This window comes from Phyllostomus discolor, chromosome 5 (assembly GCF_004126475.2).
Source record: "Phyllostomus discolor isolate MPI-MPIP mPhyDis1 chromosome 5, mPhyDis1.pri.v3, whole genome shotgun sequence".
NCBI lineage: Eukaryota > Metazoa > Chordata > Mammalia > Chiroptera > Phyllostomidae > Phyllostomus > Phyllostomus discolor.
This window is the reverse complement of record NC_040907.2, coordinates 27,303,131-27,317,845: the sequence shown is the minus strand read 5'-3', so window position 1 is coordinate 27,317,845 and position 14,715 is coordinate 27,303,131. Positions and strand designations below refer to the sequence as shown.

General features: G+C 41.1%; 1 protein-coding gene across 2 annotated transcripts in view; it reads right to left on the bottom strand.

The window, feature by feature from the left end:
- Positions 1 to 13,882, bottom strand: part of NFYC (nuclear transcription factor Y subunit gamma) — a 66,729-nt gene extending 52,847 nt beyond the window's left edge. Inside the window, exon 1 of one of the 2 annotated variants that reach the window (XM_028511598.2) lies at positions 13,635 to 13,882. The gene's annotated coding sequence lies outside the window, so the exon portion shown is untranslated. The remainder of the gene's footprint in view (positions 1 to 13,634) is intronic. The other variant, XM_028511597.2, reaches the window with a different exon arrangement.
- Between the last annotated feature and the right edge of the window lie 833 nt (positions 13,883 to 14,715).

Sequence of the window (14,715 nt, the reverse complement as noted above, 5' to 3'; positions counted from 1 at the left end):
CCACCGCGGCAATTTCTGCTCAAGACAGGGTCTTGCTCAGCACGCTCCAGATTACCTGATCTCAAAGGTTACCCTGTATCCCAGCAGAAGCAAAAATAGCAGCAAAGAAACTGGGTTCTTCAATGGCCTGAACATTCCTATTGATGGTGTCCTTAACTAACCCTTTCAGACTTAGTAAGTGAACCTGAGGGTCCCAGGAAATACCAAAGAAAATGAACTTTTAAAAATACTGGGATGGGGACAAAGCCATATTCATCTGAATACTAAACATGCTGTATATATTACTGTATACTAATCTAATGAGACAGATGTATACAGCAATTTGTTTCGTATTGGTGTTGTTATAGGTTAGGGCAGCTATTTCTGTGTGCTGCAAGAGAATTTTTAAAACACGCAATACCTGACTATTTAGTCGGGGGCACTGACCTCTTTTCCCTTAGACTGTCACATTAAAAAATGACAACAGCCATCCAGTATAAATGCCCTGTCTTGAACGGTAGATACATAGAACATATAACAGAGTTGCATCTTACTGGTCAAGTTGCATAAGGGTGTGTCTGACTGCTTAATTCTTGGTGTCAGAAATCCTTTTTTAAAAAGTCACTTTAGAGCAAAACAGAGTAGGTAATTACTATTATTTTTTTATAAATTCATCAAAATTATACGTATTTTGGGGGGTCAGATCTGCAAAAAAAATTTTTTTGGTGTGAAGAATTTTAGTAATTAGTTTATGTGTGCCATGAGATGAAAAAGGCTAAAAAACACTGGGTTAGGAAGATGAAATTTTTTTTTTACAAACACCTTTAATCTAACCACCCAGAATCAAGCACTGTTAGTATTTTAGGTTATATACTTTTAGAGATTCTTATGTACATTAGATATGAGGCTGTTAGTCCCCTACAACATTAGAAAATACTATACAAATGTTTTATATTTTTTTCCGCTTAAAAAACTGATGTGAATAACAGTAACTCCCTACATCAAGTATAGATAGTCATTTATAATTGAGTTATATTCCATTGAGTGGGTGTGCCATAATTTTTAATTAATTCTATATTAAATAATTTCAGTATTTTAAATTTTAAAATATTATAAGTGGTATCACAGAGAACATCCATTATACCCATTACTTATACCACTAATTTCATTATCTCTTCCAGAACTTCATAAAGTACACTTTTATCTGTTTTTTTTTTAAGATTTTATTTATTTACTTTTGGAGAGAGGGGAAGGGAAGGAGAAAGAGAAGGAGAGAAACATCAATGTACAAAAGATACATCAACTGGTTGCGTCTCACATGCCCCCTACTGGGGACCTGGCCTGCAACTCAGGCATGTGCCCTGACTAGGAATCAAACCGGTGACCCCTTGGCCCAAAAGCCAGTGCTCAATCCACTGAGCCACATCAGCCAGGGCTGGATTTTTGTTTTGTTTTGTTTTTTAAAGGAAGCCAAATTGTTAAATCTTCCCATTTTCAATTTTGGTTCAAATTTTTAAAAAATTAAGTAAGAGGCAGGACCTAGTTAAAGAACAAGTACAAATGACCCAGGGACAACAGGGTGGGGACTGGCTGTGGGGGACATTGGGGGCGATGGTTGATGGACAGAGCAGGAGGCAGAGGTGGGCAACAGGGGAAAATGGGACAAATGTAACAGAGCAATAATAAAAATAAATAAATAAATAAATAAATAAATATAGACAGGTAAAAAGAAAATTGAGGACTGCCAGATTGTAACTTCTGACCCACATTTTCACCTGGCTTGGTCCTGAACAACTATTAGCTACTTTCCAAACCAAATCCACCCTTAAGGTTTAAAAAAAAAGTACTGGCACATTTTCATAAGAATCTGTCAGAAGTCTAAAGATAATCCTCATTTTGAATGATGACATCATTAGAATAAAGAACCTAGAGATGGCATTCGGTAAATGGCTGCTCAATAAATGAATGAATAAAATAAACTAATAAATGAAACCGTAGATGGATTATAAATTCTGAATTATTTGCTTTTAAAAAATAAATTATATTCTCCAAAGCATAAATTAAGACCAGTGTATGGAAAACTATTCTAGAGGGACCTATTTCAGCTCTCAGAGCTATCCAAAGATGGCACCAGCTGCCTCGGAAGCTATGGATGGGGTTGTTAGCACAGGCTGTTGGGACACTTGACAGAAATATGTAAAGACAAGATGAAAAAGAGCAGCCATGTGGAGAAGCAGGAAAAAAATAAGCCCAGTCTTTCCAACTAGACAGATTTAGATTCTAATCCTGCCTCACCTCTTTTTAGTGGAATAACTTTGGGCTAGTTACTTAACCCACTGAGGCCAATTTCCTAAACTGTAAAACATCTTAAAAGGTTGTAAGGAATAAGGTACTTTGATTTATTCAATAAATACTTACATGTATATGCATTCTGCTAAGATCTGAGGATCGTAAACAAGACACAGCCCCTGTAAGCCTCAAAAAGATTAAAGTCTATTGCAACAAACAGAAAAATTAAAATAGCCAATCATAGTGCTATTTGTTAAGAGTTACAACAGGAGCAAATGCAAAGTACAGGAGAGAAGCCGGGCGAGCACCTAACCCATGGCCTAACTCAATTTCAGGCTGGTGAGAGGCGGCTTCTTGGGAGATATAAAATCCTAAGAATAGGAGCCTACTTAAATAGATAAGCAAACTGCTTGTACAAACGCCTGGACCTGACAGAGAAGCGTTATATTTCTGGAAGGGCTGCAGTTTGGTATGGCAACAGCCCAGGGGCAAGAGGCTAGAAATTAGAAAAGTAAACAGGGCTGGACAAAGTTTTAAACACAGTCAGAATTACCCTTTTAAAAGATTATTTTGGGTACCAGGTGAAGAAGGGCCCAGGGTGGGAAGATGGCAGCATTCCAGACAGGAAGAACAGGACGCTACAGTAATCTAGTTACTGGAAAATGTAGTAGTGGAGATGCTGAAAAGCAGATGAATGGGAAATATTAAGATAAAGTCATTAAGACTAGTGGTTAATAAATGCATGCAGAATAACAACACTGTGCCTGATCATAGCAAGTGCCCCCAAAACTGGTAGCTGCTACTATTACTATTGTTATTGAATTAGATGAGTTTTGAAATCACATTCATCCCTACGTCTACGTTACTTTAGAGACATATCTTATAGTTCCCAGAAAAGTCCTTTCCCACTGTTGGTCAAGCTACTCTATACAAATGGATTCATCTTTTTTATTCATAAACTCTACACCAGAAGTGCCTGACTGAGCTCCACTACACACCAGTCATAACATGAAATGCTTATTAGGTGTTCTCACAAACAGGATGCCATGGCCAAATAAGTTTGAGAAACACCAAATAACATAACTTTCTTCTTTTCAAGGGTCATAAGGCACATGAGCACAAAAACTCTGAATACTAATTCTGTAGTAAAGAAATGCACATCACTTTGGTCATTATTTTGTAAAGAATCCCTTTCTCATCCCCAGAAGACATGTCCTCACATTGTTTAAGAATTAAAAATGTTCAATGAGCCCTGGCTGGTGTGGCTCAGTGGATTGAGCACAGGCCTGCGAACCAAAGGGTCACGGGTTCGACTCCCAGTCAGGGCACATGCCTCGGTTGCAGGCCAGGTGCCCAATTGGGGGAATGTAAGGGGCAATCACACATTGATGTTTCTCTCCCTCTCTTTCTCCTTCCTTTCTCCTCTCTCTAAAAAATAAATAAATAAAATATTTTTTTAAAAAAAGAATGTTCAATGAAATAATAGCCTGGGAAATGCTGCTCTAAGGCAACCTACAAATTTTAGTGAAATGAAAAGAAAACTATAGGCAACTATTCTGATCCCCTTCCAAAAGGGTTTCACACACATTATAGCACTTACGTTTTTAATTTAATCCTACTGAAAGTGGCATTAAATATCACCATAAATAGCAATCCTCTGCCTCCCAAATTATTGCCAACCATGTTTGCTTTGCTTCTTTAAAAGGCACTAACTTTGTTATCTGATAATGAGCAAATTCTAAATTAATTACCTTCCAGTTTCAGTATCGGTTTTTAGGACAGTTAAAAATGGCAAAGATGTTCAACTGTGTACATAGCACGTACTTTCTCTTTGAAATGGACATATCATGCTACTGGTGAGGGGATATGTTTTCCTAACACTGGACAAAGAATCTCACTTCTTACTGATCAATGGATAATCTGCTGCTCCTGAGGACAGGGTTAACGGTAAGTAGAAACTGTGAAAACCTGCAGAAACGCTAATAGATTTTAATCAACTATATGATACAAAAATTCTACATTCCAATTTATTTCCTGAGTCACAGAAAGCATTTACTGAAGCACTGTTCAAGATCACTATTTATAGCTCATACCTATGAATGTATTTAGAATGATCCTTGGAACCTTTTTATAATGATATGGATGATTTTAAATGGAGAGTGTTCATTTATATAGAAAGCTCATACTATACCTCGGACATGGAGATCTGAACCTTTCATTTAAATCTATACTACTGGAAACATTCAAACGCAAAGGTTAGACTAGTCCCTCTCTCTAAACTGCACCTGAAGGTTTTCATTAGAAAGCTTTTACTATATAACAAAAAAAACACTAGATTTAGAAGTAACCTGTCTACAAACAAAAAAACCTTAAACCAAAATGAAAAATACAACTCCAATACTGAAAATAAGTACAGATGTTGCCTCATTGCCATCAGGTACATCCCTGCTAAACACAGAGAAGTGTGGGAAGAATGCAAATATTGCAATCTAGCAAAAAATTCGGCAGGCAGAGAGATTTTTTCCTGCACCACTCCACAATGTTGCCTTCCTCCTGCTTATTTCAAAAAAAATGTGACCCAGATGACCATAAAACAAATTTACAGTTAACTTCCACTGACAATCTCAACAATTAGAAAACATTTTAAATTACTATAATGCAAGTTTCTTTTTGGACAGAAGGATAAAAACGATTGTTCTGATTTTAATAATCATGGCTATTTGGTAAATACGAAGGTTTTCATCTCATCAGAATCATTACTACTTGGCAACTGGCGATTAACAGAGGTGATCAGGAAACAACCTAACCCTAAAACAAACTCCTAAACCACAACAGCACAACTAATTAGGTTATTTCTTTCATGTCAAGTGGTTGCTCTCCATGTAGAAATCTTACTGTACATAACAGAGTAGATAATTACAAAAGGCCTCCTCATTAGGGAAGCTGTCAGGATAGATTTTATGCTACTGTAAAAAGAAAGGTCCACTCAGTGACAGTTATTTATTACATGCTATTATATTAATTTCTCATAATCCCTCTATAAGGTAGGCACTATTACCACTACTTTACACAGGAAGAAACTAAAGCTCAGACAGGTTAAGAATCTGACCCCCAGCAAACACAGAGAATAAATGCACTGCGGAGACAAATTCTTTCCCAGGTCTGACTCCAATGTCAGCAGCTACACTGCCGCCTCCAAAGGCCACTTTTTGGCCAATATATTTTAAATCCATTTCCTCCTACAATTAATCTACTTACATTATGTTAGGTGCTTTGAGCCTCTGTGGGAAAACACTAAAATGACCTTGTAGTCTTCCTAACTAGTCACAGTGCACACATGAAAACCTGAATAAACAAAATGAAAAAGAGAGACTGTAAGACCAGATAACTCAGTTTGCTTTGAGCACAAGAAATAGAATGGAAAAGAACAACTTGCTGGCTAAGGAATGTTCTTCCTAGGTTGTATGCCTGAGGCTAGAATGAACCTCAAGGTCACTTGTGAACCTAATAATGTCCTCTGCCATTCTTCCTCCTGTGAATGAGGCAAACTTGTCAAAACACAAACGTTGCCTTAGAGACATCTCTGCCATCAAGCCACTGCTCCCACAGGCGAAGCAGTGCTGTCCAGCAGAATGAACACAGGTCTGGGACTCCACTGTACTTGCCTAGGCTTGGCTCCGTCCTTGCATGGCTAAGTGACCTTGTCAAGGTCATCATACTATTTAGAGCCTCACTACAAAGGACATTCCTGAAAGAATCAAAGGTCACTTCCTTAGCTAAGATGCAAGGATTTTTCTTTTCTCACAATATTCTATGGTCAAAAGAACACAGTATTTAAGAGTAAAGGCTCCACAAATTGTGTAAGAATTAACCGTTACAGATCTATGTTTGAATCTGGGATCTGCAATGTGACCTTGAGCAAATTACTTTGAGGCTGAATAGTAAGAAGCTAGGAAAATTCCTTGGCAAAAAGAACGGGGAAACTGAGACAGATAGCTAACCACACTGGCCGAGCAATTTACAGCCAGATACAGGTCACCAGGGCAGAAAGCCCCAGGTGCCTGGCAATGGGCAAAACCAGTGCCAGACCTCTCCCTTTTCCTCCCCTGGCACATTGCTGATCATGGGGTTTAGGACCCTCTCATCTTTCTTCCCTAGAGATAACACCTAGGCCTCAGCTGTATTGAATATTTCAGCTCCAGGCCCAGAAAAGCAGCAAAACCAGGTGGGAAATGGCAGAACCAGCTGCAAAGACTAATAACCCTCTGCCCAGGTGCTGGCTAGTAAGTGGAGACCACGGCCCTGATAGGACACACCTGGAAAAGTTGATGAACATTCTATTGAGATCCTTCCCTAAGACCTCCCCTAAACCCCCAGACTTTAAAACTCTCAAAACGAAGGTCCCAGCACAAGCTCACCCTCCAGGGAGCACACCCATGCCTTCCCCTTCCCCCTCGCCTTCCCCCACAGTGTGTTATTTCCTAAACTCTAAGGAACCCCTAGATGGTACAATGTTAGCACACAACAAGAGGCAGTAACTAGCCCTGGCTGGTGTAGCTCAGTGACTTGAGCATCAGCCTGTGAAACAAGGGGTTGCTGGTTTAATTCCCAGTCAGGGCACAAGCCTGGGTTGTGGGCCAGGTCCCCAGTAGGGGGTGCACAAGAGGCAAACACATATAGATGTTTCTCTTTCTCTCTGCCTTCCCCTCTAGAAATAAAAACCTTTTCTAAAAAGGCAGTAACTATATTATTCCTGAGTATCTTCAGTGGCTCAGTACCTATGAACCAAAAAATAAGAGATGTGAATTTAAAAACTGTCTCAGAATGCATGACACCTGATGGACCCTCATGCCTCCATTTCTCTGTAAATGGGGATAAGAAACCTCATGCCTTTTCTAGTATAGTGAATCAGTTTTGGCCAAGTTAAAAACATATAAGCACAAATGAGATATTAGGATTGTTATAAAGATTAAATAAGATGACATGGACAGTCTATAAAGTATAAAACATTAGTATGTTTTCTGTTGAGAAGACAAAACTGCTGTTCACAAGTTTTTAATATAAACTTTGATCTACTCAGACTTCCTGAGAGTTCAGGATTTCTAGGGTGGTCAATTCCAAATGATTACAAGGTCCAGCTAGCAACCATGGGGATAAGGAGCTAATATGGAATGAAGGCAGTCACTGGTGTTAAAGATCAGATAGTCAAGAAATGGTTACTAAATAAAAAATATGTATATGACCTGGCTGGAGTAGCTCAGTGGATTGAGCATGGGCTGCAAACCAGTGTCGCAGGTTCGATTCCCAGTCAGGGCACATGCCTGGGTTGCAGGCCATGGCCCCCAGCAACCACACATTGATGCTTCTCCCTCTCTCTCTCTCTTTCTCCCTCCCTTCCCTCTCTAAAAAATAAATAAAATATTTTTTAAAAAATCATTTAAAAATATATATGTATATGAATGTCTTAGTAATCTTGTCCAGACTTACTAAAAAAGAAACTAAGTTTTGGATGTCATAACCTTCTAACCTGGTTAACTTAATGACTGAGCCAAATGGAACTAAGATGAGCAATGTATAAAATGCTCGGCAAACCCTATTTCTCTCCTACTTTATCTTCTATGCTGCAGTGTAATTGCAAATAAAAGGGAGGATACTCTCACCTAATCACACCAAGAAACAAAACAATTAAGACTTCCCCCCTGAAACCTGAATTACTTAAAAGATTTCCATACAATACTGGGAACTGCAAATATTTTGTTGCATTGGTTTTAATATTATACATCATTTAGGATAAGTATATCCTAGAAACATTATTCCAGTTTGGAGGAGGCACTAGGCTTCTGGATAGATCCCGGCGTTTGGAGACAAACATCCTAAAATCTGGTGATGTTTAAAAAAGCTCCCTAGTGAGCTCTTTTACACTATGCACTTGGTAGTTTCTCGTTGCTTGGCATTAATCACTTCCATAAATAGAAGACTATGTCAGCAATATTCTGAAGCCTTGTTCTAAAGAATGCAGATTCTTAAACTTTCTGTACATACTTTTTAACCATGAACAACCTGGGTCTGGGAAAACTTCAGCAGTTTACTTTGTCAATCTTTCGCTTCACATTAGAAACCAAGAGGTCCCCTGGCTGGTGTAGCTCAGTGGATTGAGTGTGGGCCTGAGAACTGAAGGGTCACAGGTTCGATTCCCAAGCATGGCATGTGCCTGGGTTGCAGGCCAGGTGCCCAGTGGGGAACGCATGCGAGGCAACCACACATTGATGTTTCTCTCCTCCTTTCTCTCTCCCTTCCCTTTTCTCTAAAAATGAATAAATAAAATCTTAAAAAAGAAACCAAGGGGTAAGATTTAAATACCTAGTTGAAGAACCTATATTCAAATGGTTACCACTCTGTGGTCTGAATCTTTGAAACAGTACTACAAATTCATTTCTTAAAAATATTTTATTGATGATGCTATTACAGTTGTCCCAACTTTTTCCCCTTTGCCCCTCTCCACCTTGTACCCCCCCATTCCCTCTGACAATCCCCCACTTAGTTCATGTCCATGGAACAGACATACAAGTTCTTTGGCTACTCCATTTCCTATACCGTTCTTAACATCCCATTCTATTTTGTACCTACCAATCTGTATTTCTTAATCTCCACACATTTTCCCCCATACCTCCCCTACCCCCTCCCAACTGATAACCCTCCAAATGATCTCCATATCTATGATTCTGTTTCTGTTCTGCTTGTTTGCTTAGTTTTTTACATTCAATTGTTGATTGTTGTGAATTTATTGCCATTTTAATGTTTTATAGTTTTGATCTTTTTCTGTTTCTTAAATAAGTGCCTTTAACATTTCATGTAATAAGGGCTTGGTGATGATGAACTCCCTTAGTTTTACCTTGCCTGGGAAGCACTTTATCTGCCCCTCCATTCTAAATGATAGCTTTGCTGGACAGAGAAATCTAGGTTGTAAGTCCTTGCATTTCATCACTTTATTTTTTAAAGATTGTATTTATTTATTTCTTAGAGAGGGAAGGGAGGGAGAAAGAGAGAGAGAAACATCAATGTGCAGCCGCTGGGGGTCATGTCCTGCAACCCAGGCATGTACCCTGACTGGGAATCGAACCTGCGACACTTTGGTTCACAGCCCGCGCTCAATCCACTGAGCTATGCCAGCCAGGGCTGCATTTCACCACTTTGCTTACTTCTTGCCAGTCCCTTCTTACCTGCAAAGTTTCTTTTGAGGAATCAGCTGACAACCTTATAGGAACTGCTTTGTAGCTAGGTCTTTGCTTTTCTCTTACTGTTTTTAAGATTCTCTCTTTAGCCCTAGCTGGTGTGGCTCTGTGGATTGAGTGCCGGCCTGCAAACCAAAGGCTTGCTGGTTCATTTCCCAGTCTAAGGCACATGCATGGGTTGCAGGCCACGTCCCCAGAAGGGGGAGTGCAAGAGCAACCACACACAGACGTTTCCCTCCCTCCCTTACCCTCTAAAAAAATAAATAAAAATCCTTAAAAAAATGTTCTCTCTTTATCTTTTTAACCTTTGGCATTTTAATTATGATGTGTTTTGGAGCAGGCCTCTTTGCATCTTGTTTGGGACTCTCTGTGCTTCCTGGGCTTCTATGTCTATTTCCTTCATCAAATTAGGGAACTTTTCTTTCATTATTTTTTCAAATAAGTTTTCAATTTCTTGATCTTTCTCTCTGCCTTCTGGCACCCCTATGAATTGAATGTTGGTACATCTGAAGTTGTCCCAAAGGCTCCTTAGCCTATCCTTGTTTGGGGGAATTCTTTTTATTTCTTGCAGTTCGTGTTCTTTTCTTATGTTCCAAAATATTGATTTGATTCTTGGCTTCATCCACTCCACTGTTAGTTCCCTATAATTTTTTCTTTATTTCACTTATTGGTAACCTTCACTTCTGCCTGGGTCTTTTTTATGCTATTGAAGTACCCAATGAGTTCCCTGAGCAGCCTAATAAGCAGTGTTTTGAATTCTGCATCTAATTGATTGCTTATCTCCATTTTATTTAGTTCCTTTGCTGGAGTTTTGTTCTGTTCTTTCATTTGGGCCATATTTGTCTCCTCATTTTGCAGCCTCCCGTATTTGTTTCTATGTGTTGGACAGAGCTGCTGATTCCATCTTTAGTAATATGGCCTGCTGTGGAAAAGAGCACCCGTAAGTTGGATGGAGCAGAACCTTAGGTAATCACCAAGATGAGGCAACCTGTGTGAATAAGGTTGGTGGAGTCTCTGATATGGTGTCACAGCTCTGTGGCTCTGTGTGGAGGAGGGCTCAGGGAGAGGACGATGCCACTGCCTGGCCTCTGAAATTTTGTCTGAGAGGAAGCTGTCCCCAGGCACTTGCCCTGATGCCAGACACTTCAATTTCTCCCCATATGCCACTGGGGCCCTTCCAGCTGCTGCCCCAGTGCTAAGGCCCAGAGGGAGTGAGTCTACGTAAGTCCTAGGTCTACAGACTCCTAAGAATCCCAGTTTCTTCCACCGTAGCAACCCCCACTGTTTTTCATAGCCAGAAGTTATGGGGGCTTGTCTCCCTGGCATTGGAACCCTGGGCTGGGTGGTCTGGTGTGGGCTAGGATCCCTCGCTCCCAAGGAATCCCTCCCAATTTTTATCTACCACATGTAGGTGTAGGACTGCCCATTCTGCATCTGTGTCTCCATGCCTAGCCATTTCTCTGCCCCTCCTACTCACCTAGATGAATGTGACATCTTTAATTCCTTGGTTGTCAAGATTCCATACAGCTCAATTTTCTAACAATTCTAGATGATAGTTGTTTTGTAGTTTAGTTGTAACTTTTGCTGTGGTTGAGCGAGGAGGCGAGCAGTGTTTGCCTACACCTCCATTTTGACTAGAAGTCCTAAAGTAAGATCTACAAATTCTTATTAGTTGTATTCTCCCACTTCAATACACTCCTAACACGCAGAAATCAAAGAAAGATGATCCACTTTAAAATACAGGACTATGTGGGAGTTTGACTAGTCAGGTTTATGTTGGTAGCATGATGTAGCAGATAAAACCACAGGCTTTGGCATCAGGCAACTTTAATTTGAATCCCAGCTCAACCACTAAATGACACTGGACATGCTACTTAATTATCCTCTCTGATCTTCAACTTTCTCATCTGCCCTACCTACCGGGAATGTTGTATTAAATATGCCCCAAAGTGTCAATTCCCTTCCTTTATCACTGGAAAGTACTATTTCTCTCTCAAAAAATTTATGTGCATTCACATAAAAAGTGACCAAATCTGAAAACCACGAGAATTTCTTGAAATTGACATGAAAACAGAAGTATAATACCTATCTAAAGCCAGAAAGAACCATCAAACATAGACAAGAAAAAACAAATTAGGAAAACAAAGAGATTTAACACAAATGTTTTTCCCTGATCCTCAAACCTTGGAAGACACAAATGTAAAACAATCCAAGTCATTACCATTCAATGGAAAAGGAATGTATACCCAACAAGCTGACTCTGACAACTGTTAATTACAACAAAAACTTTTTGAAACATGAACCAGAAAATGCTGACAAGTCCTGTTGCTTAAGACAAGATGCAAGAAGCTACACACTAATTTACTTTTGTTCTGGGCTGCTTATTTTTTAAATAATTTTTAAATGCATGGAACAGTGGATGTATTTTTAGGCATATATAAAAGGAAGTACATGAGCCAAGATCCAGGATCTCTGTCAAATTCTCTTCTGCTAAAGAGAAACCTAACATATCTATCCTTCTAAACCAAGAAAGCTTCACAGAGAACATCTCAAAACTAGCTGCATGGTCCTGAGTGCCAATAACCTATAGTTGCTCCCTTACTATATATAATTCCCAAGTCTGAAAATGAACCCCAAAATGCTTTGTAAAGGGCTGGCCAAAAATTCCACTTAGTTTTTTTTCTGTAAAATAAGAGACACATTTTTCATTTTCACCAGTAACTTTATTGATCTGGATATTTTGAGTATGTTGGCTATCTCCTGAGTGGTATAACATCGATTGTTCTCAATGTCTCAATTTGATCACTATCAACCTCAATTGGACTACCCAACCATGAGCATCACCCAGCAAGAAATCTCCAGCACGAAACTTTGCAGACCACTTTTCACACTTTCCATCAGTCAGAGCACCTTCTCCATATACTGCACAAACTTTTTTTGCATTTCAGTTCCATTTTTGCCTTTCTTGAAATAATAAAGCATAATATGCCGGAAATGTTGCATATTTTCTTCCATCCTCGATATTAAAATGGCTACACAAAAATTCACCAATTTTGGTAAGTTTTTTTTTAATGCATGCTGATATGACAGATAACAGAATCTAACAAGACTGTTTCCAATGAAGTTAAAGACAGCTAAGCCCTACTTGAGCCATCTTAGGGAAAAACAAACTTTTTGGCCGACCCAATACTTTCTCGCTCTTATAGATCTGTCACTACTTAATGCAGTGCCTCCTAGGCTTGGCATTCAGTTATTAAGATCAGCACACCTATCCAGCATGATCTCTCCCTCAGGTTGTCTGTTTACTTCCTCCTCCTATCATATCCCAGTTCTGGTAACTTTGAACTCCAGGACTCCACCTACCGCAGTGTTTCAATGCTGGCACTGAATAGCAAAATCCCTGACGCGCTCCTAACTTTCCCATATGTCCCTAGGGGCCTGAAGCCCTTTCCTGCTATACTACGCTCTCAAACCTACTATCCATGGACTTTAGGGTCACTTCCGAACTGCGTTACTCTGTAAGTTTAGCATCCTGGATCTTGAAGATCCTCTCTAACGTGGGTTTCAGTGTTTCCAAGTCTGTCACCCTTGGGGCTTTCATGCCCCTATACTAGGCCTCCCACTCCTGGCCATGCACAGGCTACTCCAAAGTACCTGCCAGACCACCATCCCCTCTTCTCCCTTAAGGCCTTTAGGTTCGTCCCAGCCTCCACCCCACGCCTGCGCCGTAGGGGGTCATCGCCCTGCAGCACAAGCCCAAGACGCGCACATCTCTGCAGCCTCCGATTCCTTCATCACCCCCCAGGCCGGAGCCAGCGCGACCAATAAGGTGCCAGGTCCGCGGCCTCCCCGCCACCAACCAATCACGAGCGAGCCCCCCCGCCGTTGCCTTCCGCCAATGGGAGAAAGCCCGCGGGCCGGGCCGGCGAGGCACACGGACCCCACGAGCGCGGCGGCGGTGACAGCGGCAGCCCCGGAGAGAACACAACATGGCGGCGGGCAGGCCGGACAGAACTACAGCAGCGACCATGCGAGGGAAGTGAGGTCGCAGCCGAAGGCGGGAAGCGCTGCCCCTCCCCCCACCGTTGCCGCTTACCTCACACCCTCCTTCCCACAGAGCTCCCGCACACTTACACGCCTCTGCTCAGGAGTCCAGGGAAGAGCGGGAGCAGCCCCCGCGCTCCAGCGGAGTAGAGCAAGGCAGGGGCCTGGGCACCGCGGAGGGGAGGGGAAGCGTGCGTCACGGAGCGCGGAGCGCGCGCGAAGCGGGGGTGCAAACAAGATGGCGGCTACGCCGTTTGTACCGTCCCCCCTTCCCCTCCCCCTCCCTTGGTGCCTGGACTCCCAGTATCTTGTAGCACGCAGAAGCTGAATCGCTTGAAGTCTCGCGAGAATTGGGAAGAGCCGGCGACATTGTGAGGCAGAAAGAGATCTGAGGGCCTTCTGGCTCCGCCCTTTTCTAGGTTATCCGCAGGCGTTCCCTGGTGACCTCCCTAGGGCATTTTATACCTCTGGATCTCGGCTGTAATACGCACTGCTTTGAGTTTTAAAGAATAAGGTGTTTTATATATGTGTTAATTTTTTATTTTGGGACGAAGGACGACATGGGGATTCCAGATTAAGTGCGCCGTTGAAGACGACAGGTACCATTGCAGTAAAAGAAGATTTAACACCAAAAGTGTAAAATGATATATTCCAGAATAAAGAACAGCGCTGCCCAAGAGTGGTCAGCCTGTAGTCTTACGACGACATAGACATTGTTTTTATTTGAATGGGGAGTTTAACACTTCATTAAAGGTTGGAAACCGTAGCTACGATGAGCATTACCACATCTTTTTCATACTTTATATGTTTAACCTCCACGAGTTAGTTCTAGGACATTAGTATTACTTTTACTTTGCAGATGGTAAAATAAGCTCAAAGGGATAAGTAACTTGTTCAGGTTCCACAGCTAGAGTCAAAACTCAATTTAAATAGCTCCAAAACCTGTGGATAAATTCATTAAATATGAAGTGAATGGAATTATCTACAGTGAGACTGTTAGTGCTTAAGTAGCAAGCACAGAGAGAAATGAGATTGCTCCTGCTAGTGGTTACCTTGAGTGTTACAAATGACCTTGGAGCCTTTCTGAGACTTGTGTTGCAGGGGTCTTCAACAATAAAATCAACAGACTTACTGTTTCCTTCCTTTGAGTTCATGGCCCTGGTGGTAACAT